This window comes from Podarcis filfolensis (assembly GCF_964270895.1).
Source record: "Podarcis filfolensis genome assembly, chromosome: 6".
Taxonomy (NCBI): Eukaryota; Metazoa; Chordata; class Lepidosauria; order Squamata; family Lacertidae; genus Podarcis; species Podarcis filfolensis.
The window spans coordinates 70,509,601-70,531,312 of record NC_139609.1 but is presented as its reverse complement, the minus strand read 5'-3'; the positions used below and the strand labels follow the sequence as shown (position 1 = coordinate 70,531,312).

At 42.6% G+C, this 21,712-nt stretch overlaps 1 protein-coding gene across 7 annotated transcripts in view; it reads right to left on the bottom strand.

The window, feature by feature from the left end:
* CBFA2T2 (CBFA2/RUNX1 partner transcriptional co-repressor 2) overlaps positions 1 to 21,712 on the bottom strand; it is a 74,102-nt gene that overhangs the window by 47,157 nt on the left and 5,233 nt on the right. For 2 of the 7 annotated variants that reach the window (XM_083618711.1, XM_083618713.1), the window contains exon 1: positions 5,477 to 5,678. The exons of 4 other annotated variants lie outside the window; for them this stretch is intronic. The gene's annotated coding sequence lies outside the window, so the exon portion shown is untranslated. Of the gene's footprint in view, positions 1 to 2,108; positions 2,398 to 5,476; positions 5,679 to 21,712 lie in introns of those variants that run through there. One more of the 7 variants, XM_083618710.1, reaches the window with a different exon arrangement.

The following is a 21,712-nucleotide window of genomic DNA, read 5'->3' as shown; positions in this document are numbered from 1 at the left end:
GCCAGAGGCAAAAGTGCAGAGAGAAATGAATGTGAATGTTATGCTAGTTTTGATACACCCTCACGCATCCAAGCAACCATGAAGTGTTATCAGAGTTCATAGACACATTCCCGCCATGCAAAAACACCAAGAAGGGTGAAAGCAGGGCCAATGAGAGATGTGGCCTAGAGAGACCAGAAGGACCACATCTCTCTTCTTATGTTATTGAAAACAGAGTTTGAGGTCTTTCTTCTCCGAAGTCTAGCCTTTCAAGTTACGGAAATTCTTCTCAAAGCTACTGAGAAGCTATCTGTCAATAGCTTGAGTGTCCGGAAATTCTAAAAGTAGCTTTATGCTTTTCACGTAAGAATGAGACCCTCAGTCCTATGGTCAAAAACTTACTGAAGGACCTCACCTCGAGTATTCATATCTGAAGATACTGATAAATATCTACAGGTAGACCAACATGCTTCAGTCAAATGGCTTTCTACAAGGACTTTCTAGTAAATTATACTCATCCAACCCCTAACTCTCATTGTATCTCCTCAAAATGACACACTTATCAAACTCCTGGTGCTAGATTAGGAATAGTACACCACACAGAGACACACACAATAAACTACTGCTGGTTTCGCTATACAGCCTCACACTTCCAAGGAGCTCATTAGCAACACTGACCACTGCATGAGCCTGTGAGGAAATCAAGCTAGACACACATTGAAGATGATCACCCACAAGACATTTTATGTCATGAAGCAACACCCACTATGTTTTTTGTATGTGCATTACTGATGAGGAAAAAAGCAACACTGCCTACTTCTGTAAACTATTTCTTAGCAGCACACTAACATAAATTGAAAGAAAGGACCAAAAATGAGGTGGGAGCAAAGGGTAAGCTCACAGTTGCAGTCATTTCTTTCAGCTCTGAATAACCACAACTAAGCAGAAGAGAAAGCTTGCTCAAGTCCCTATGTTTTCAGGTTTAGGAAAGCAAATGTTGTTTGGGATGCGAGCATAGGCATTGTTATAATGCAGTATGTCAGACTGGGGGATTTGGCTGTTAGCAGTGAACACATGCATAGTACTATTTATCACTTTGCTAAAAAGGGAAGCCCCACCATTTTGCATGAACCAAACAAAAGCAAGTGGGAATTAGGGAATAAACCTGCCTTGGTCTAGGTGTCCCAAGGGATGAATGCACATCTTTAAACCTTTCCAGTCTGATCTCTTAAGTAACTGGGTGAAGCATTTAATGGAAACACAGAAAAATAAAAACGATAGTGGGTCAAGAGTTTGAATCCTGTACACAAAAAACAAAACAATAATTTGGGGCAAACAATGATTTGGCACTTCCTGGGTGCGCAAAACAGAATCCAAGGTCCTGTAGCGACCCATTACACACAAATATACCTTGACAATGAAGATTTTTATAATGAGTGCACACTGCTGCACCATAAACTGCACCAAAGAGTTAAACACCGGCAGCATTAACTGCTGCTTTTTCCAGGAGAGGGAGCATGTTAAGTGTATGCAAGCCTGACAGGAATGCAAACAGAACAATATGCATTTTTTTAAAAAACAGCATTAAAAATTATTTGAAATGAAAACTGGAATTCACTGCTTGAGTTTATCCCATTACTGCATGACTGTCATTTTTATGCAAATATTAAAAAAAATAAAATTATTGTAGTGTAAAGTCTATGGCATCATATATATTTATTTAAAAAAACATCCCATTACACTATGAATTACTGAAAGCTAGCATCCTTCCTAAGAAATAATGTTTCCTCATGACAAAAGAAAGATACGGCATTTGCATTGCTTTTTCTCTCAGTTACAAAAATCCATGTAGCAAATCTGCTCATCTAATGAAGTTTTGACACAGCAGAGGCACTGCAGTCAAACTGAGGGTTGGTTAGGGAGCAGGGAGGGAGCTGTAGCAAAGTACTGCATCTGTTAACATTTTCTCTTGCATGCACACACACACAGGCACCAACCTAATGAATAAAATTGTGCTTCTGGTGCAATTTAGGCCACAAAACAGCTTTTTTTAAAAAAAAAAATCCCAGTAAAACTGAAATCAGAACAGCCTTCTTTAAGAGGAGTATTATTTAGAGGAGCTCACTTACCGTATGCACCCAAATGCCAAACAACAACAACAACCAGGCTGCTGTCCAAAAGACACCCGATTTCTTTAAAATATAAACAAAAATGGGTCTTCTTTTGCAGCTCCTAATCTTCAAGCAGAGTCTGTGACAAACCTTCCTTCTCTTTTCATTAGCTGGACATGTGTCAGCTTCCTCACATCTGCGATTTCTCACTGACTGGAGCCGCCTGTCTGATTCCAGAGAAACACAGATGGATCCCAGATGGGAAGGTCCTGCCAAACAGACCAGCTCTTTACCTTGCCAGAATACCCAGATATGCGCTCTCTCGCTCTTGCTCTCACACACGTCTCTCTCTCTCTCTCTCTAGTACTCCCCCACCCCGCCCTCCTCCCTGTCACTTGCTCTCTGTTACCAGGACTCTCTGCCAGCTGATGTCACTAAGTACACACCTACTGGTGGCTTTCACATTAAGTCTGACATTAATATGTTAGACTTGTAATTTGTTTATAGCCAAATCGGGGGGTGGGGAGACAGCGCCGTGCTAAAAGTATCCAAGATCAACCCTGGTGAGTAACGGCAACGGCGATGGCACTGCATGTCCAGCGGGACTGACCATGTCAAAAGCCTCCATCTTTATCCTCCTCCAGCTCTTCTTGCCTTTTATGAAACATGCACACTGGGGACTAATATACTATGTCATAAGCTTCCTTGGGACAAATGGGCTGGTCATCTCAATGGGTAGCAAGAGAGCACAAGGTGGTTGTTTTTGCTAAGTGGGTTCCAATGAATGCAAGGGGTAGGATTTACGCCACATTGCTATGCAGAGCACAAACAAATACAAAAAACCAATCAAGTGAACATGGAGCCCCATCACTGCGCTTGTATCACCTGCACCCAGCAGAGGCCACTTGTGATTAATGGCCATGAGATAGTGTAATCAAACATCTAGAGGGGGACAATACCTTTTAGCAGTGCAGCAGCCACTCCCAATTTCTACATTGTGCAAATTCCAATTAAAAAAATTAAAACGCCTTCCCCCTTAATTTTGCCAAATATACCCTTTTCTGAATAAATCAGACCTTGCCTCCTCCTTTCATGCCCTAGTTAACTCTGCACTTGATTATCATAATGTACTCTACATGGGGCTACTCCATAAAGTATTCTGAAATTTCAACTGGCACAGAATGCTGCCCAGCCTTAAGTAATCAGAACCGTATTAATTTTACCCCCCTCGGGTGTTCCTTAAACAATCTGTGGACAGCATAGTGGGAAGGTATGACTTTCTGAGTGGGAATATATAAAGGACAGTTATAAGTGTATTCTGCGAGTCCTTACAGTCCTCCCCACACATCAAGAAATCTGCATTAATCACAGTTCCCCATCATTCAACTGAATGTGTTTAGTATAGGTGGAGTACAAAGGGGGCTTCTAACTTGGGCAATTATTTCAGGAATCTGACAAAATAGGCCCTGTCTGTTGAAAGCTTATGCCATCATCTTATGCTAAATCTCTAAAGCTACCACAAGACTTGTTGCTGTTGTTGCTGTTGTTGTAATATAGACCAATCTGGTTATCCTTCAAACCTCTCACCGGACTACTGAAGTGTTCATCAAAAGCTTCATCTTAACTTTCAGTTTTGATTTATTTATTTTTAAACTGAATTTGGAGAAATTGTTTGATAAATTAGCACAATTTTCTGAAGCTTTCCAACAGCATGTAAAACTTCCCTGTAAACTGTCTCTCATATCTTGGCCACAGGGTCTGCAACAATACAAAATGTGGCATGTGTTAGCAATTAGAAAGCAGCAGCGCGGGGGGGGGGGAGGAGGAGAGAGAGAGTGATAGGTTTCTGATGTTACAGGAGTGCTAAACTAGATCTCGAATCCCCAACACAGGAAGTGCATGTTTATAAGGCAAGCATTCTCACAAGATGGAAGAAATGATCAAAGGAGGGGGAAAGCCAGTACGAAGTCACATGGTTTTTTAAGTTATGCAAGTGTGCTTCAGATGGCAGCCTCAGAAAAGCCTTCAATTAATTGCCTAGTACATATTGCTGTGGTTCTTGAACTGTTGCAGAAAATGTGTCATGAATGAGAATGATTTGGCCTCCATATTTTTAAAGATGTATGCCAATGCTTAAAAAGTAGGTGTTTAAAATTCCCAGAGTCAAAATCATTCTACTGGGTGCTGAAGAGATTTTCAAAAGCTAAACCAGAGTGCTTAAAAACCCTGTGGACAAGAAGGAAGTGAAAAACTCCCAACAAGGTAGCAATATCCCCAAGTTCTCCAGATTTCTAGAGATCCCAATATACATGGCATGGGGCTGAAATCCTATACAGCATTCTGTTATCTGCATTCACACACCAGTGTAATCAATGAGGCTTCATAGGAGACATGGGCACTAGCACTCTGTATCACAGGCCTTTTTTTTAAAGATCTTGGATCAGAGAAGTAGTATTCCCTGATAAATTATTTTCAGTGCTGTTAAAAATACTGTGCGAGAAAAATGATTAAGAGCATATTCCAAGTCAAAAAGCAGACATTAGTTATTGCTGTCGTGAACTGCATGTGAATATTTAATAAATACATTTTTTCAGGAAAATTGCTCATACAAGAATAAAGATGCACTCTTTTTCTGACACAAGTATTATATTCTTACACATATATGAAAAAATATGAAGTTGCAACACACTAAGAATCTATTAGTTGGATTATTCAAGCAAACTGGGAAGTATATTGCTCCTTATTAAATAGCATCCAACAGTTGCTTCCATCAGAATAGAGCTGAAATAAAGAAACTTGCATCTGTTGAATTTCTGCCTGTCAGGCAGCTGTTGAAGGTTCATGAGCAATGTTCATGTGCCCGTCGAAATGTGATGGGCTCATCACCTTCATGATAGCGGATTCTTTGGGCTGCTTCACATACTCCTTTTTTCAAACGAACCTATAAATTACTAGACGTTTTAATTTGAGCACACACATGCACACACTGGCAAATACATGTGTCTTGCAGGTACACTCATAGTGCAGCTGGTAGTGGCCACAGCTCCAAGTTGTGAAGGTGGCATACCTGAGTAACATCTGAAACAGCCTTCAAAAACAATTATGTGAGTTTACCCTTCCCTTCAAAGATTCACACTTACTTGATTACCACAGGCCCTTTTAGTGAATAAATGTCCTTAGTGTATGGCAAGAATGGGGAGCCTGTGGCTCCTTCAGATGTTGTTGGACTATAATTCCTATCAGCCCTAGGCACTCGCCTTGCTTGTTGGGACTAATGGGGGTTGGAGTCCAGCAGTTTTCTGGAGCACTGGTGTATGGCATTGCTTAGCTGCACTAGCATCAATGTTCCTCATCTATAAAATAGTAATTATTACTTGGTTGGCTACCTGTGATCACATCTTTATGTTCTCCTGGCGCCCTTTCAGGTCTGATGTTAAGAGTTCTGCAGCAACTCAGAAATGAATTTGTACTTGTTATAGCAAAGTTTCCCCAATTTATGGTTTACAAGGTACAGGAATCCATTGTAATCAGCTCTTCCTCCCCTCTCCAGCTGCCATTTTTGGGACCAGTTCCAACTGGCTGATCCGAGAGTTCTAGTTTGAAAAACAAAAGGTAGATCCTACAAGCTTGAGGTTGGTCCGATTCAGTCCTAAACGGTTATCCTCATCAGCAAACCTCCCACAGAGGAAACAGATTTAGGGCATTCTGCATATGAACTTTCTAACACAGCAAGCTTTTGACAGGGAAAAAAACGAGGCAGCAAACCAACTTGGAGGAGGAGCAGCCAATGCCAGGATTTTGCAACCCAGACAGCAACAGCTCAGTGGAAAGAAATAATACTGCCTGCAATGACCGGGAAAATGCTTTGAAGCTGTTTTATTTTCTTCATGTAAGAAATTTCCATGCAACAAACTAGGAAAACCAAAGTTTTGAGACTATTCATATCTGCATCCTCGATGTGGTTTCCGAGTTTTAAGCCAGAATTTCTGTACCTATCACAGGTCATTTCCACAATTTCCACAGAAGTTGAACTTGTGCTGACTTTTGTTAACTGTGATGTTGTCATACAACCCTTCCCCTTTTGCTGCTAGCTTTTACCCTGGAAAGAGGTCTCTAACTATTAGCATTTATCAAAATGCTGCCGCTGGCATGGAGATTATTTAGGAATGCAATAGCAAACACTCATCGGACCTCTTCCCAGCACTTTGCCTAGCATGGGCTTGTCCTTTACCCTCCCATGCTATAAACAGGCTGTAGGGTCTACAGGACTTTCCATATCATGAGATAAATGGTACCCACTTCCTTTCACCCCTCCCTGTCGCATCTCCCCCTCACTCTTTTTTAAAGCTAAAGCATAAGATGATCCAGTGCAGAGGCAACATTGGTGTACCATTGATGTACTTACAGCATTTATTAGGATCCATACCACTAAAGTAGGGAAGTGATAGAGACCACCTTCCTGGCTGATGAGCTTTAAATACACCTTTACTGCCCTCTTTCTTTGGAATGCAAGAATCATTAGTCCTCTTCGGGCAAACACAATGGGGCAAGCATGCAAACCCCATCTCCAGAGACCCTGGCCATTCTAGTTGCACTTCAGACCTTCCTGTGTTGAGAGAGGGGTGTGTGAAGGAGGGTTTTAAGAGCACTGGGTAAACATGTTTAGAAACCTCATTGTGATAGTGAAACCCCACAAACACAGGAAGGTCTGGTGTAAGGTCATGTACGGCAGTGTTCCCCAACCTTGGGTCTCCAGTTGTTTTTGGACTACAACTCCCATCATCCCTTGCTAACAAGACCAGTGGTCAGGGATGATGGGAATTGCAGTCTGAAAACAGCTGGAGACCCAAGGTTGGGGAACACTGATGTAAGGGATAGCTTCTCCTCACTTTCTGCCCACAAATAGAAAACATTGCCCACAAATGGTTCGCTGCGAAAGACCAGAAGTATTTTCTGCCTGGGGAAATAACTTCTATTCAGTACGAATGCCTCAGATTGGAAGACCTGTACAGGTATAATTACTCAGTATGCATGAGTCAGCATGCTATTAATATGTTAATACCAGCACAGCAGCAGCTAAGAGGGAAAAAAGGCTGCAACCCTATGCAATTACTGGAGAGTATATCCTAACTTCAAGTAAGCATGCAATGAAATCCATGCCCCATTGATTTTAACGGACTCAGACAGTGTGCAATGTAACTGAATACTCTCGACACTTTTACAACAAGCTGCTGTCAGACTGTTTCTTAAGCAATCTGATTTAGGGATGCAGGGTCAATTTTGCTGTGGTAAGATAGCCACTCCTCTCCTCATAGCATAAGCTCAAGTAGGTCTCTCATTTATAACTTTTGTGAGTATTTAAACAACATAAATCAATGCTGAGGGGGCATTTTTACACTTCTGACCTTGATCCAGCACCTAAAGAATAATTTGCTACACAAACTGACCTCTTCAAAAAGACTCCTGCTCTGTGCAATAGCTGGGACCATCTTGCAGTAAGGGTTGTACAAATAAAGCACATGTGTTCAGAAAGCAATTTCACTGCTTCTGAACAAAACTCCTGAATCGCCACCCCACACTACATTTCAGTTAAGATTTGGTAGGGCTACTGTTAGAAGAATTTTAAGGTCATATATAAAAATGTCTGAAACCCCACAGATTAGGTCCTGAACAAATTGACCTCAAATATTTCTCTGCAAGGTCAAAGTGGGAAACCTCCCCATTGTCTCTTTCCTCACAAATCCTGTCTTAAGGGCACATTCAAGATATGAACAGGGTGTGAGCCTGTGACCTGTGGCCTAGATTCAGGAATTAAGTAGTTATAATAACAAAAGAGTGGCCAAAACCCAGATAATGCAATCAGGTAACTTGCCAGACAGGAAATAAACAACACATGCAGATTTCTGTTGTAGACCACCTTTTCTGTGATGTAGGTATGATGTATCTGGGGGGTGGTCTTGGGCTACACCCCTTCTGTGATGTATGATGTTTCTGGGGGTGGTCTTGGACTCCAGGGCGGGCAATTTAAAATGTCTATATAAGGGCTTGCACGCATGGCTCTGGGTCCTCCTCTCTCCTGCATGTGGGGGAGCACCCTGCTGCAACAGTTAATAAAGATCAGGCTCACTAGCTGCTTTGCTTCTCAATATTATTTTCTCCTACCGATAGAGAACTTACAAAAGGACTCGATATGGGCTCTTGGGTACCCCATAAGGGAAAAGAAGCTGTTTTTTTACTTACATCAGGTACCGAAGGCCAAATAAGGTCTAATGAATAAATGCTAACTGACCCTCTGTTGCTGCAATCAGAACTGTGAAATGGGAATAATAATAATAATAATAATAATAATAATAATACTAGAAAAGAACAAAGTGCTCCCCTTGAAAGAAGCAGTTTGGAACCCTATTCTAGAATATGACTACCTCCAACATGTCTGTCTCACACCTCCAGGCATTGGTTCAACATTTGAACAGTTTTAATTTGGAAATTAATTTGGAAATGGGACGTGGGTGGCGCTGTGGGTAAAACCTCAGCACCTAGGACTTGCCGATCACATGGTCGGCGGTTCGAATCCCCGCGGCAGGGTGAGCTCCGTCTTTCGGTCCCAGCTCCTGCCCACCTAGCAGTTCAAAAGCACCCCTAAGTGCAAGTAGATACCGGTAAATAGGTACCACTTCATAGCGGGAAGGTAAACGGTGTTTCCGTGTGCTGCGCTGGTGCTGGCTCGCCAGAGCAGCTTCATCACGCTGGCCACGTGACCCGGAAGTGTCTCCGGACAGTGCTGGCCCCCAGCCTCTTTAAGTGAGATGGGCGCACAACCCTAGAGTCGGACACGACTGGCCCGTACGGGCAGGGGTACCTTTACCTTTAATTTGGAAATGGTCTGTCATACTGCTTAGGATATTGGATACCATTAATTAAACTGGGATCAGTTCACACTTGAAGTTTCAGCAAACAAATTAATTACTCTCAAACCTCGATACTGCCAGAGAATCGTGTCAGCTGCAGGATATGGGGGAAGAAAGCAGCCACCTCCTGAACTATTACTTATAAAGGAGAAATATTAAAAATTGCAACCTGAATTACATATTTATGTTCTACTCTTCTGTCCAATAAGGATCCCCAAGGAAAAAAAGATTGTCACCAATTAAAAAATAAATAAACCAGCCAACAATACAACAGCAGAAAAAGCAAAAACAAAAAAACTGATGACCTGTAAAACTAACCACACATTAAATAAATACAGTATTGGGTTGTATCCAACTAAGTTTTACTCAGAGTAAACCGACTGAAATTGATGGACCTATCTTGTCACGCGCAATAATTACAAGACTACTCCAAACATGGCTGAAACTGAATATAAATCACTGATCCTAAACATCCTCTGGAACAGCAGTAATGTCTAAAACTTAGCACAGAGGGAACCAAACGGCTCTACAAAGGGAGGCTTTGCAGAGCCTGGGTGCCACTATCAAAAAGGCCTCAACTTCCAAGGACATTTACTCTATTTCTGATAATCCAAGGGAGATAAAACAGGGCCTCTTTGGATGAGCTCACAGCAAGAAAGTTCATTTCATCAGACCTGTATGCATATTCATGTAGATATATGAATAACCTATCTTCTACAACCCTTTTCAGTGCAAGCTTAAAACACTCTTTATTTAGGCAACCTTATACTTTGTTGCCTAACTTTATTTAGACAACATGCAAACATTGACATATTTTGCCCTTTTCTGCTGTTACTTTTAATTATTTATAAATCTTTTTAACTACGATGATAGAATTGTAATTTATGAATATCTTGTAAACTGTTGAGAGGTTTTGCTACAATGAAGTGGTGTGTAAATTTTGTTAAACAAACAAAACTAACAGGAAAATGTAATATTAGAGTTTTGTATAACTAAGTTCCAAACTTCAGTCCCACCTGTGCCTAAATCAAGGGTGGTGGGGGGAGTGATCAGATGGACAGCTTAAGACCTTACTTGGGAGAGGATGTTAGTAGTGAGAAAGATGCTTCTGTGGTTAATTACTCCAATGCAGCAATTTGTTATGCGTGACAACAGGGAGTTCATACCTTTGTGGAACTATAAAACAAGGCAACAAAAAGTCTTTGGCTGAATAGCTGTCTGAACAAGATAGGAGAGGAGTGAAGAATCAGATGTTGGTGGCACTACAACCCTCTGAACTCTCACCACTGGACTCCTAGAATTAGAGTCCAATGACAACTGGAGGGCTTGAAGTAGGTGTTTCGAATGTACGAATTATAAAATTCTAGTTTCAAGCTACTTTCACTACTAGCAACACAATAACCTTGTTGAGAATCTCCAGATTTTTAGCTTTAAACCTAAATACATTTTTCACACACGTTAAAAATAACACCTAAGGTTCCCTTACATTATGTTTTAGGTGCCTTCATGTGAGCTGTAATGCAGAAGAGAATCAGAATGTGCACTGGTACAAATAAGTAAATGTGCTTAGTCTGTACTGTTTTGGCTCCAGGAGACCTACAAATTTATTGTGGTATAAGCTTTTGTGGACTACAGTGCTACCTCAGGTTACAAACACCTCGGGTCACAGACTCCGCTAACCCGGAAGTAGTACCTCAGGTTAAGAACTTTACCTCAGGATGAGAACAGAAATCGTGCGGCAGTGGCGTTGCGGCAGCGGGAGGCCCCATTAGATAAAGTGGTATCTCAGGTTAAGAACGGACCTCCGGAACAAATTAAGTTCATAACCAGAGGTACCACTGTTTAATCAACTTCATAGGAGGCATGAAGTGTTATCTGGTGGCAGGCACACGTATGCATGGTTGTGGGGAGGTGGGAATGATAGATAGAAAAAGTCCAGAGAAAATGAAATAAGGAAAGTAAAGATAAAGGTAGCTCTCTCTTCTCCCCCCCACCACCACTAGGAAAAACAACCCAAATTGTGTATTCAGGGTAACGCCTCATGCATGCAGTGCTGTTCAAGAAAGCTTACTACACCATAATGAATTTGCTAATTTCTAAGGTGCCAGAAGACTGCTGTTGAATTACATCTTGATCAGTGCTTTTGTTAAGCAGATCCTGTATTTATATTTAAACAAAAACCAACTTAGGATGCAACCCTATACTGACTTACCCAGGATGAAGCCCCATTGAATTTTAAAGGACTTTAAGTACAGGATTAAACTGTTATGCTATGAGTGTGTTAGTATCGGTTTTAAGGGGCTGTTCCAACAATTTACATAGTGATCTTCCTTGCAGCCAATATTTTATTATTCAAACAAACAAAAAAAAAATAATTTGCAGGTTCAATACTGGAATGCTTCCCTCTCATCCTTTCACTGATCCCAACCTCCCAATTTGTACAGTATCTCCAAATATAAGTGTGCATATATATATATATAGAGAGAGAATGAATATGGCCAGGGGAGGAAAAAAGACAGACCTTTTTGTGCCTGGCCTGGCATTCCAAGCTCTCCACTCGTGGCTCCATGAAGTCTGATTCAGCAACAGTGCTGGGAGCTATTAGTTTACGAAGGACCAGCACGCCCACCCAAGCGCAGACGACTGCGAGGGGCTCCTCTTACACCACCACCATGTGCCTTTCATTCTGCTTTAGAGGAGGCCTGAAAGGTTGTGGTTTTCACTTAAGACAGGAAACCAATCAAAAGCCAGAATGGCCAGGGGAGAAGGGAGCAGAGGTCAAAAGGAGAATTACAGGATCTCTTCCAGACTGCGTGGCTGGCACAGGAGATATTAATTAATGTGCAATTTATTGGGAGGATTTGGCACCATCACCATCCATTAGCTTAGTTCAATGTAAACTAATGTGCATTTCGTCCTTCCTTCTTTGCCCTTATTCCACCTCTCCCTTCTGTTTATAGATCTGGGGATCAGCCACTCTTGTCTGCAGTCTCGTTTTTCCTCTGCAGCCATTCTCTTTCCTTTCCCCATAGGAAGTAGGTGTCAGTAACTGCATGTTGACTTTCCTTACACCATCCTGTTCCAATAACTCTTTCAATCTTTCTCTCATATATATATATTATTTAAAATATATATATAAATGAATGTTATCTGTTGACAGAACACAACAATTCTGTTGCAGCAGTGATGCAGATACCTGCAAAACAAACTACAGCACTTCTATATTTTTAAAACAAACAGCAGGTCTAAATACATATCAAACAAACTAGAAACTAGCATTTCTAGCACAAAACAACTTTCAAATGACAAGCCTCTATGGAATGTAAAACCATACGATATAACCACAACTCAGACCCATGGCAACTTGAAGACCATTTGTGACCCAGGCAACTTTGTGGCAGTATTTCCTAGATAGCCTTTTTTTAAAAAGTGCTCCTGCACCTTCTCTCACCTTCAGTGTTTACAGCAGCATTTCCTCATTCATAAAGGTAAAGGTACCCCTGCCCATACGGGCCAGTCGTGTCCGACTCTAGGGTTGCGTGCTCATCTCGCTCAAGAGGCCGTGAGCCGGCGCCGTCCGAAGACACTTCCGGGTCACGTGGCCAGCGTGACGAAGCTGCAGCTAGCGAGCCAGCACCAGCGCAGCACACGGAACGCCGTTTACCTTCCCGCTATAAAGCGGTACCTATTTATCTACTTGCACTTAATTGTGCTTTCGAACTGCTAGGTGGGCAGGAGCTGGGACTGAACGACGGGAGCTCACCCGGCCGCGGGGATTCGAACCGCCGCCCATGCGATCAGCAAGTCCTAGGCACTGAGGTTTTACCCACAGCGCCACCCGCGTCCCTCTCCTCATTCATACCAGCCTTTTAATTATATTGGGTAAGCTGCTTTTAAGAGACAGGTTGACTTAATCAATGCTATTTCTATTTATTTCCACAAATTTATATCCTTCCTATCCTCCCAATGGGAATACACGCCACCTAACAATGCAAATTATAAAAACAATCAAATCCACTGATATGCAAAGTAATCATAACAAGCAACAGAATGAGCATGGGGAAATTGTGCAGCCCAAGGTCATGGCAGAATAAGAAGTGTTTACAGTAAGTTTTAAAACAGCTGAAGGAAAAAAAATGGGAGAGTTCCATATCTGGTAAAGTAAAGGTAAAGGGACCCCTGACCATTAGGTCCAGTCGTGACCGACTCTGGGGTTGTGGCGCTCATCTCCCTTTATTGGCCGAGGGAGCCGGCATACAGCTTCCAGGTCATGTGGCCAGCATGACTGAGCCGCTTCTGGAGAACCAGAGCAGCACACGGAAACGCCGTTTACCTTCCCGCCAGCGCAGTACCTATTTATCTACATGCACTTTGACATGCTTTCGAACTGCTAGGTTGGCAGGAGCTGGGACCGAGCTATGGGAGCTCACCCCGTCGCGGGGATTTGAACCGCTGACCTTCTGATCGGCAAGTCCTAGGCTCTGTGGTTTAACCCACAGCGCCACCCGCATCCCTTCCATATCTGGTGGCCGGTACCAAAAATGCCCTTTCGCATGCCACCATCCAGGTATCTCATAGGCAACAAGTGCAAAAATTGGAGTATCAGGGTAATAGGATCCCCACCTTGCTGCCGCTGATAACGACCAGGCAATGGCACTCTGCACGAGCTCCTGAGTGTCCTCTCTGGCATTTTGGAGCCTGAGAAGCTCCTTGGCTGGGTCAAGACAGGAGCACAAGAGGCACAAGTCTTGCTTTGAACACTGGTAAGAACATATACCGGTAATCGTCCCTACCATGTGACAGTGGAGGCTGTGAAAAAGACTCGTCTTGCAGCTCACATTGCATCCTCTACCAGCCAGCCGTCTGATGGTCTGGAGATTACTGACTCTGAGCATGGGAGAAGGAACCTCTTGAGCACTCAAAGACCCACAGTGACCAAGAAGCTTATGCACTTTTGAGGATAAAGTTACTTGACTTCCGAGCGATTTTGCACTCGTGGCATGCAGTTTCACTGCCTATTTCTACCTATTTCTACATTTCCTCAGTCTTTTACAAAAGTGTGCAAGGCCCACACTGCTCTCTGACAGCACAAAACGGAGCATAGCACAGTCTAGCACTGTGACGCCTCAGATGGCACCAGTAATACAGTTGGAGCGTTCTGCCTCAAGGAGCCCAAGGAGTGCCCAGCTTGAGCAGCCTAATCATCCCTGGTATCACTGCAGAGACTGCCAAGTAGGGGGACCAACTGTGGCAGGGACACCTGTCCGATAGGAAATAGACTAAAACCAGCCATTCATTTCACACAGGCCAGTAAACAGCTGTCAGATGGTAATAACTTCATCAATGCCAACCTGGGCTGCAGCTGATCCAGTGACCTCCAAGTGAAAGGCTCCATATGCCATTCCTAATCTCCTATAAGCCATTTAGCGTTTGCAAATAATTAGTCAAGCTTTTTTTCCATTTCTTGTCAAAAATGCAGTTTAAATACAGCGGGGGGGGGGGGAGGAATTAGTCGATCAATTGCAACAACTTATCAATTGATTCATTAATGCATTACAGCGGCACAGCACTAATTAAAAAGCATTGTACCCTAAAGGGAGCCAGATCTACAACAGTGCTCTGGTAGAAAGGGAAGCAGGGGCATGAACGCTGCTGGCATTGCCATTAACAAGCTTGATGCATGTCTCTTCCTTTCTCCAAAGTTAAGCAACTGGGATGCTTAACATCTGGGCCAGAAAACACAACTGGCAAGAGGAGACAGGTTTCTAGCATCTTTTTTAAAACCCTGTTTTCACTTTATTGATTTCATTTTATTACTTACCAAGGCAGTTGTTTCTGTTCAATGTTGGGGGTTTTTTTGGTTATACTTCACCTTCTTTTCAAGAGCATGGGGGAAAGAATCTGAAGAAATTCCTGACTTCGAGAATATAACTTGTCACAGTAAAAACTCCAGTTAAGAAGCAACTCTCAAATATTCACAGGTATAGAAGCATTACACCTGGTTGCGCTCTGACCACACAAGTTGTTTTTCCCCCTCTTCAGCCATGAACATTAAAACCTTTTAATTAATTGAAATTAATTGCATTTAGCTCTGGAGTAGAACCAAAGGAGGAAGTTTGGAGAGGACTGTTATGCGTGAATGCTGCTGATCATCAGTTTGCTTGCCTCAAAACACTCTCAGCCTTTCTGGACAAAGAAATGACTTCTGCATGGCATTGCTGCAAACTTAAAAACTGGCGCATGCTGAGTGTGTCAGCCTGTGTGTCAGAAGAACATGTGGCAGCCCCAGGTGGCCTTCAGCAAAATCTGCCTGCTTACAAAGAAGTTCAACAGCTTGATCTCATCTTCCTCCCTACAGTTCCCCACAAAAGATGGTTAGCATCCAGCCACATTAGCATTCAGCTACATTAATGCTAATGTAACAGCACCTCCAGAGGAAACAGGGGAGGGGAGGAACGTTTTAATGATTTCGTAAGAACACTGGGACTTCCAGATTCAGCAGACTTGAACAAAATACTAGACTTGAACAAAAATCAAGGCTTCATTAGATATAAGTCTTAGGGGCTTATTTTGCCTCAGCGGCTCAACTTAAGATGACTAGAATTCCAACAAAAGAGTTCAAACACGCTGATGTAAAAACACTCTGATTCCCGGACCATCCATGGGCTGGATTTAGAAGGCGATTGGGCCGCATCCAGCCCCCGGGCCTTAGTTTGCCTACCCATGCTATACAAGCCTGGCTCTGAGAGTTGCTAAGACAGAGACCATCTGGGAATCGCATAGAAGCTGCTCCAACCAATCTGAAGTGCCACACCACACACAATGGGCAGTACACAATTTCCATTGAAAGTAGGCAGACCTACATCTGCTAAGCAATCCCACTGAGTCTGTGTATCAAACAAATTCATGACACACTCTAGCAGTGCTATGATGCAGATGCAACTATAGATTGTCAAATACGCTACCGCACAGTTCCAAATCCTAGTCCCTATTCGCCACAGCCACAAGTGCCTTTTTCGTGGGCTTTAAGGAACTCATATAATCCTGAGATCTTTCAGATCACTGATGTTTAAAAAGTTGTGCCAAGTCAAGGGTAAATGGCCATTGACACACAAATGCTATAGAGCTCAGAAGCAAAGATACCGTTTCAGTTTTTCTGGAAGCAGCCTTGTAACATAATGTTGTTAGCTGCTCACCAGTGAAAAACCGTAAATTACATTTCAGACATGATTTAGCACTTTGGAAATATTTCCACAACGCAATATCCAATCCACAGGCAAACGAGAAATAAATATATTTTCAGGTGGCTGTGTTTTAATGCTGAAAACTAAGCTAAAAAAATAAATTTTATGTATATAGGGGTTGCATGAATTAGAGCAATTGCGAAATTTTGAGCCTTTCTTCCAAAATTCTGTGGCATCAGACACTGAGTATAGATCCAACAGAACGCAACTCATGCTTGCAACCTAACATTAGCACACACCAACACCACGACCAGTCATAAGTACAGGATGGCTGGCAAGAACAAAGCAAAGTTATGCAGGAAGGCAGCCAGATAAAAGTGCATTCCAATTCGCCCTTCCTCATAACTCTGAGAGAGAGAAAATGCCCAGCAGGAGCTGAGTGGGGGATCTCTCCACCTGGCTCTGCCATGAGGTGACAGCCTGGAGAATCTTGTTGTTTTCAGCATAGATATATTATTTCCCCCAGTGAATTTCTAGCAACTGTTCAGTCAAAATCCATGTCAGAATCAGAATTTGCTCCAAAGAACAAGCAACCTATAAATGGTTCAGCAGCATAAATCTTCTCTCTAAGCTAGTTGGATGGAATCGCCATCTCTTTGACCTGTTTGAAAAGGGTATATTTCCAAGGAGCCTAGGGCTCAAGAAGACCGTGACTACTTGCCCGCTTTCTTAGACAAGCCTCGCTGAAGATTGAAAGACTGGGTTTTGTCAGATTCTAAGTGTTATGTAAAACAGGCCCAGGTATTGTCTTTTACATTTCCCTTGTGGCCTGTGCAACAGTCCACTTGTAAAAAGGGGGTCTGTTGAATGAATACATGTACAGTGTACAAAGATCTTTTTTGCTCAGGACAAATTTGCTGTTCAACACATGGCCAAACTCTCACACAATAAATTAACTGTTTGGCAGCCGCTGAGCTATTTGCTGGAGCCAAACCTATTAGGCCTTTAATGTGATCCCAATTTCCTTTTTCTGAGAATAGGAGGAAAGGAGGGGAAGAGGAAAGGAGGGGAGGGTGCATAAGTAAGTAAATCCCCTCTTGCTTTATAAATCCTTGCCAATCATTCCAGATAAACCTGTCACCCACAGCTCTCAGATCTACATTCACACTCCTAAGCTCACAAAGAGGGCATGGGGCTGATCACACATGGCGTTCAGCATGTCCGACTACCAACATGTGTTTTCCATAGTTTCAAAATTCAATCATTTAAAAAATATTTACTGAGCTTTGTCTTTAATCAAAAAAACATGGCCAGAGATAAAACAAGCTTAGCACAAGTTACTGTTTCGGTTTTTGGAATGCCAGAAAAGCCAGTGATGTCACCAGATAAAGCTCAGTTCTGCACCCTGGAGAGTATTATGGTCTGCTCTAGGATTAAAAGAGGTGAGGCAAGACCCTTTAGGCCCCAAAGCCCAGAGACACACATGGAAATGGCTTAAGAGACAAGAGGGGGGAAGAAATGGGTACAGTTACCTTTCCAAGTGTGACAGAATAGAAAGGGGAGAGGGGAGAATAATTATCTCTCACGCTTCCTTTGGCAAACCTAACGCAGCTTCCATGGGGTTTGTGAAAAGTCTGCCAGCCAGGAGCTAGTCCACAGCCTTGATGAGGTTCAATAAAGTGTGGAATTTGCTACCACAAGATACAGTGAAAGCTGCCAACTTGGACAGTTTTCAAAAGGAATTAGCTTTATCCTCCATGAATTTGTCTCTCAATAGCCACTTGTCATTTGTGGCTATATATTAGCTCCAGTATCGTGGTTGTTAAGCATTACATCTCAGCATACCAGTTGCTGGGGGGTGAAACTGGGAGAAGATGATTAAGCTCGTGTTCTGCTTGTTCCAAAAGGCTTAGTCCAGGGCAGCAGGATCACCAGGGAGGAGCAAAGTGCCCATCACCTCCTCTCTGGGAGCCTATTCATTCAGGTTTGCAGTAAGCCATAGTTTAGCTTAGCACGGCATGTGAACCAAGTCAGTGTTTCCTGTGAAGTGTATCGAGCTCCTGTGATCCGCAGGGCAATGAAGGAGGAGTCCACCTCCTCCTAAGAGACCATAAAGAGAAACGAAGTAAGCAAGGAGCAGAAGAACACACTGATGAGTTCGAGTGAACATATATTGTCCAATAAAGCCCAACATTAAGACGGCTCTGCTGAGATTGTATCTTGGCATTTAGAGTGCCAGGAGGATTTCTCCACTGTATTTCAGATGGAACATTTAGGCTCAGTAAAGCATGCTAAACATTTACTCAAGCTAGCTACTTCTTAAAGGATCAGCGGAGAAATGGAAAATACTAACATTTTAATCTGCCAGTTAGATTTCAGATCCAACACCCAGTAAGATAATATTATGATGGCAGTAGGTGGAGTGCCAAGATCCAAAGTCAGAGCAACTGTTCATCATCATGGATGCCTTAGTTGAGATTCCTGCATTGCAGGGGGTTGGACTAGATGATTCACTTGCTCCTTTCTGTACCTCCCTGAATCATAGAATCATAGAGTTGGAAGAGACCACAAGGGCCATCGAGTCCAACCCCCTGCCAAGCAGGAAACACCATCAGAGCACTCCTGACATATGGTTGTCAAGCCTCTGCTTAAAGACCTCCAAAGAAGGAGACTCCACCACACTCCTTGGCAGCAAATTCCACTGTCGAACAGCTCTTACTGTCAGGAAGTTCTTCCTAATGTTTAGGTGGAATCTTCTTTCTTGTAGTTTGGAACCATTGCTCCGTGTCCGCTTCTCTGGAGCAGCAGAAAACAACCTTTCTCCCTCCTCTATGTGACATCCTTTTATATATTTATATATAATCAACTTTTAGTAGGAAGCCTAGGCAAATAATCTCCCCCCACCACCTTGCATCTGCTATTATTTTATACTGCTTGAAATCAATTAAGTATTTTAGAAGTACTGTAAAACCCAAACCTGCCCAATGCAGTTTGCAATTTCCAAGGAGAATACTGGCAACCGACCAGGGTTATTGCAATGAACAAGAAATTGTTACCAGAGGCAGGGCAGTATATAAATCTAAATAAAAAGAAATGCTATGTATTTCAAGATAGTTTGCCAGACGTAGCAGGGGGGAAGTTATTACAAAGTATTAAAAAAACTAAAATAGTTCAAATGTTTTTAAATGCTTGCATGAATAATAAAAAGTGGGTACCCAACACCTAAAACATAGCAAAGGTGGTTCTGCACATACTTAATTCCATGGAGGACACACCACTACCAAAACAGCAAGCCTCATCTCCAGCAGAGATGGTTATTTAGAGAAAGGCCCCATCTGTACTCTACATTTAAAGCAGTATTCATATCACTTAAAACAGTCACGTCTTTCCCCCTCCCCCAAGAATCCTGGGAACTGTAGTTTATTAAGGGTGTGGAGAGCTGGTAGGCAACTCTTATTTCCTTTACAGAGCTACAATTCCCAGAGTGGTTTACTAATCAACCCCTCTTCTCAGGAAACTCTGGAAACTTTAGTTCTGCGAGGGGAAGAGGGGTCTCTTAACAACTCTCAGCACCCTTAACAAACTGCACAGTTCCCATGATACTTTCGGGGAAGCCAGAACTGTTGAAATTAGTATGATGCTGCTTTAAATGTATAGTACAGATGGGGGCCAGAGTTATTGGTCAACGACCTTAGTATGCAGGCAGGTTGGTATGGAAGGAATTGCTCCTTCAAGTACAGTGGTACCTCAGGTTACAGACGCTTCAGGTTACAGACTCGGCTAACCCAGAAATAGTACCTCGGGTTAAGAACTTTGCTTGAGGATGAGAACAGAAATCATGCTCCAGCGGCACGGCAGCAGCAGGAGGCCCCATTAGCTAAAGTGGTGCTTCAGGTTAAGAACAGTTTCAGGTTAAGTACGGACCTCTGGAACGAATGGGGCCTCCCGCTGCTGCCGCGCCGCTGGACCACGATTTCTGTTCTCATCCTGAAGCAAAGTTCTTAACCCGAGGTACTATTTCTGGGTTAGCCAAGTCTGTAACCTGAAGCATATGTAACCTGAGGTACTACTATACTATGGTCCCAAGCCATTTAGGCCTTTATAGTTAAGCACCAGGCTTTGAACTGCGACCAGGAACAAATGGGCAGTCAGTGAAATTCTTTGAAAACAGGCTAGATGTGAGCCAAGCATGTAGTGCCAGTCAAAACTTGGGTGGCTGCATTCCGCACTAACTGAAGCTTTGAACCCATTTTGAGAGGCAGCCTTATATATAACGCATTGCAATAACCCAGATGGGCATAGCTGTCAACTTTTCCCTTTTCTTGTGAGGAATCCTATTCAGAATAAGGGAATTTCCATTAAAAAAGGGAAACATTGCCAGCTATGCAGATGGGATGTTACAAGAGGATGACTAACTTGTGGCCAGATCTTCTCTGTCCAGGAGTGGTCATAGCTGGGGAACCATAGCTAGATCAGGGAGTCCTGTTCCTTCATGAAGAAGAATATTCCTGGATCTAAAGAATATTAATCTAGTACAGATTGCTTCTCCTTTCTACAGAAGACAAGACCTTTGTACAAAATTGATATTTTGGCTCTTTGAACCTGTAAGCCAGGTTTAATAGTCCTCTTTTCCCCACCTTATCAATACCAACAAAATGTTAAAGTCAATAGGTTTATCTTAGCGCAGAACCAATACCAGCAGGTCAAGCAGCTGAACTGCATGAACTCAATGTATTGACTCTATTAGATCTTAAAAGTTGAAGTAACATCCCTACTTATAATGTACACTCACTGCATTTCTGGAGTTAGAATTATAACTTCGGCTAAACCTTATATATACTTAAAAGGAGATTGGACTGACCAAAATGATCACAGTTTGGAATAAAGATCCTTCCAGAAAAAGTTACATTTTTTGGTTTAGAAAAATGGCTACCAAGAGGTAAGGAACATTTAGCCTAAGTGCTAAATGGAAAGCTCTTTGTTACTCATAGGACTTAAACCTTCTGTTATAGAGTTGACAGCCTTCACAGTTTTTGGAGTGCGGATTAAAAGAACAAGACAGCCGAAAAACAGAAGAAATCAAATGGCTTTTCTTATAAATAATTCAACAATATGGGTTCTATCCAACTAAGGTTTACTCAGAGTAGACCCACTGAAATTCAGGGGCTTTTCGCAATTAGCATCACAGTTTCCCAACCCTGAAAACGGTCATCACCCCCTCCCCACTCCATCCCGCCCAAGAAAGGTATAATCCTGAACTCAGCATGCCACTTAAGGAACTTGCAACACCTTTTTAAAAAGTAATTGTCCTTAAGTAGCCAATCTCCTTCAGTAAAGAACACAGTTAGATCCTAATGATGGTCCTGCATCTAAACCACAAATTGTTATTCAAGGGATAGGCAGGTTCGTTGAGATTCCTGCATTGTAGGGGGTTGAGTCTGACCTAGATGACCCTCAGAGTCCCTTCCAACTCTTTAAGTCTATGATTCTGTTTCTACAATCAGCACAACCATCACAAAGTGAGACACAT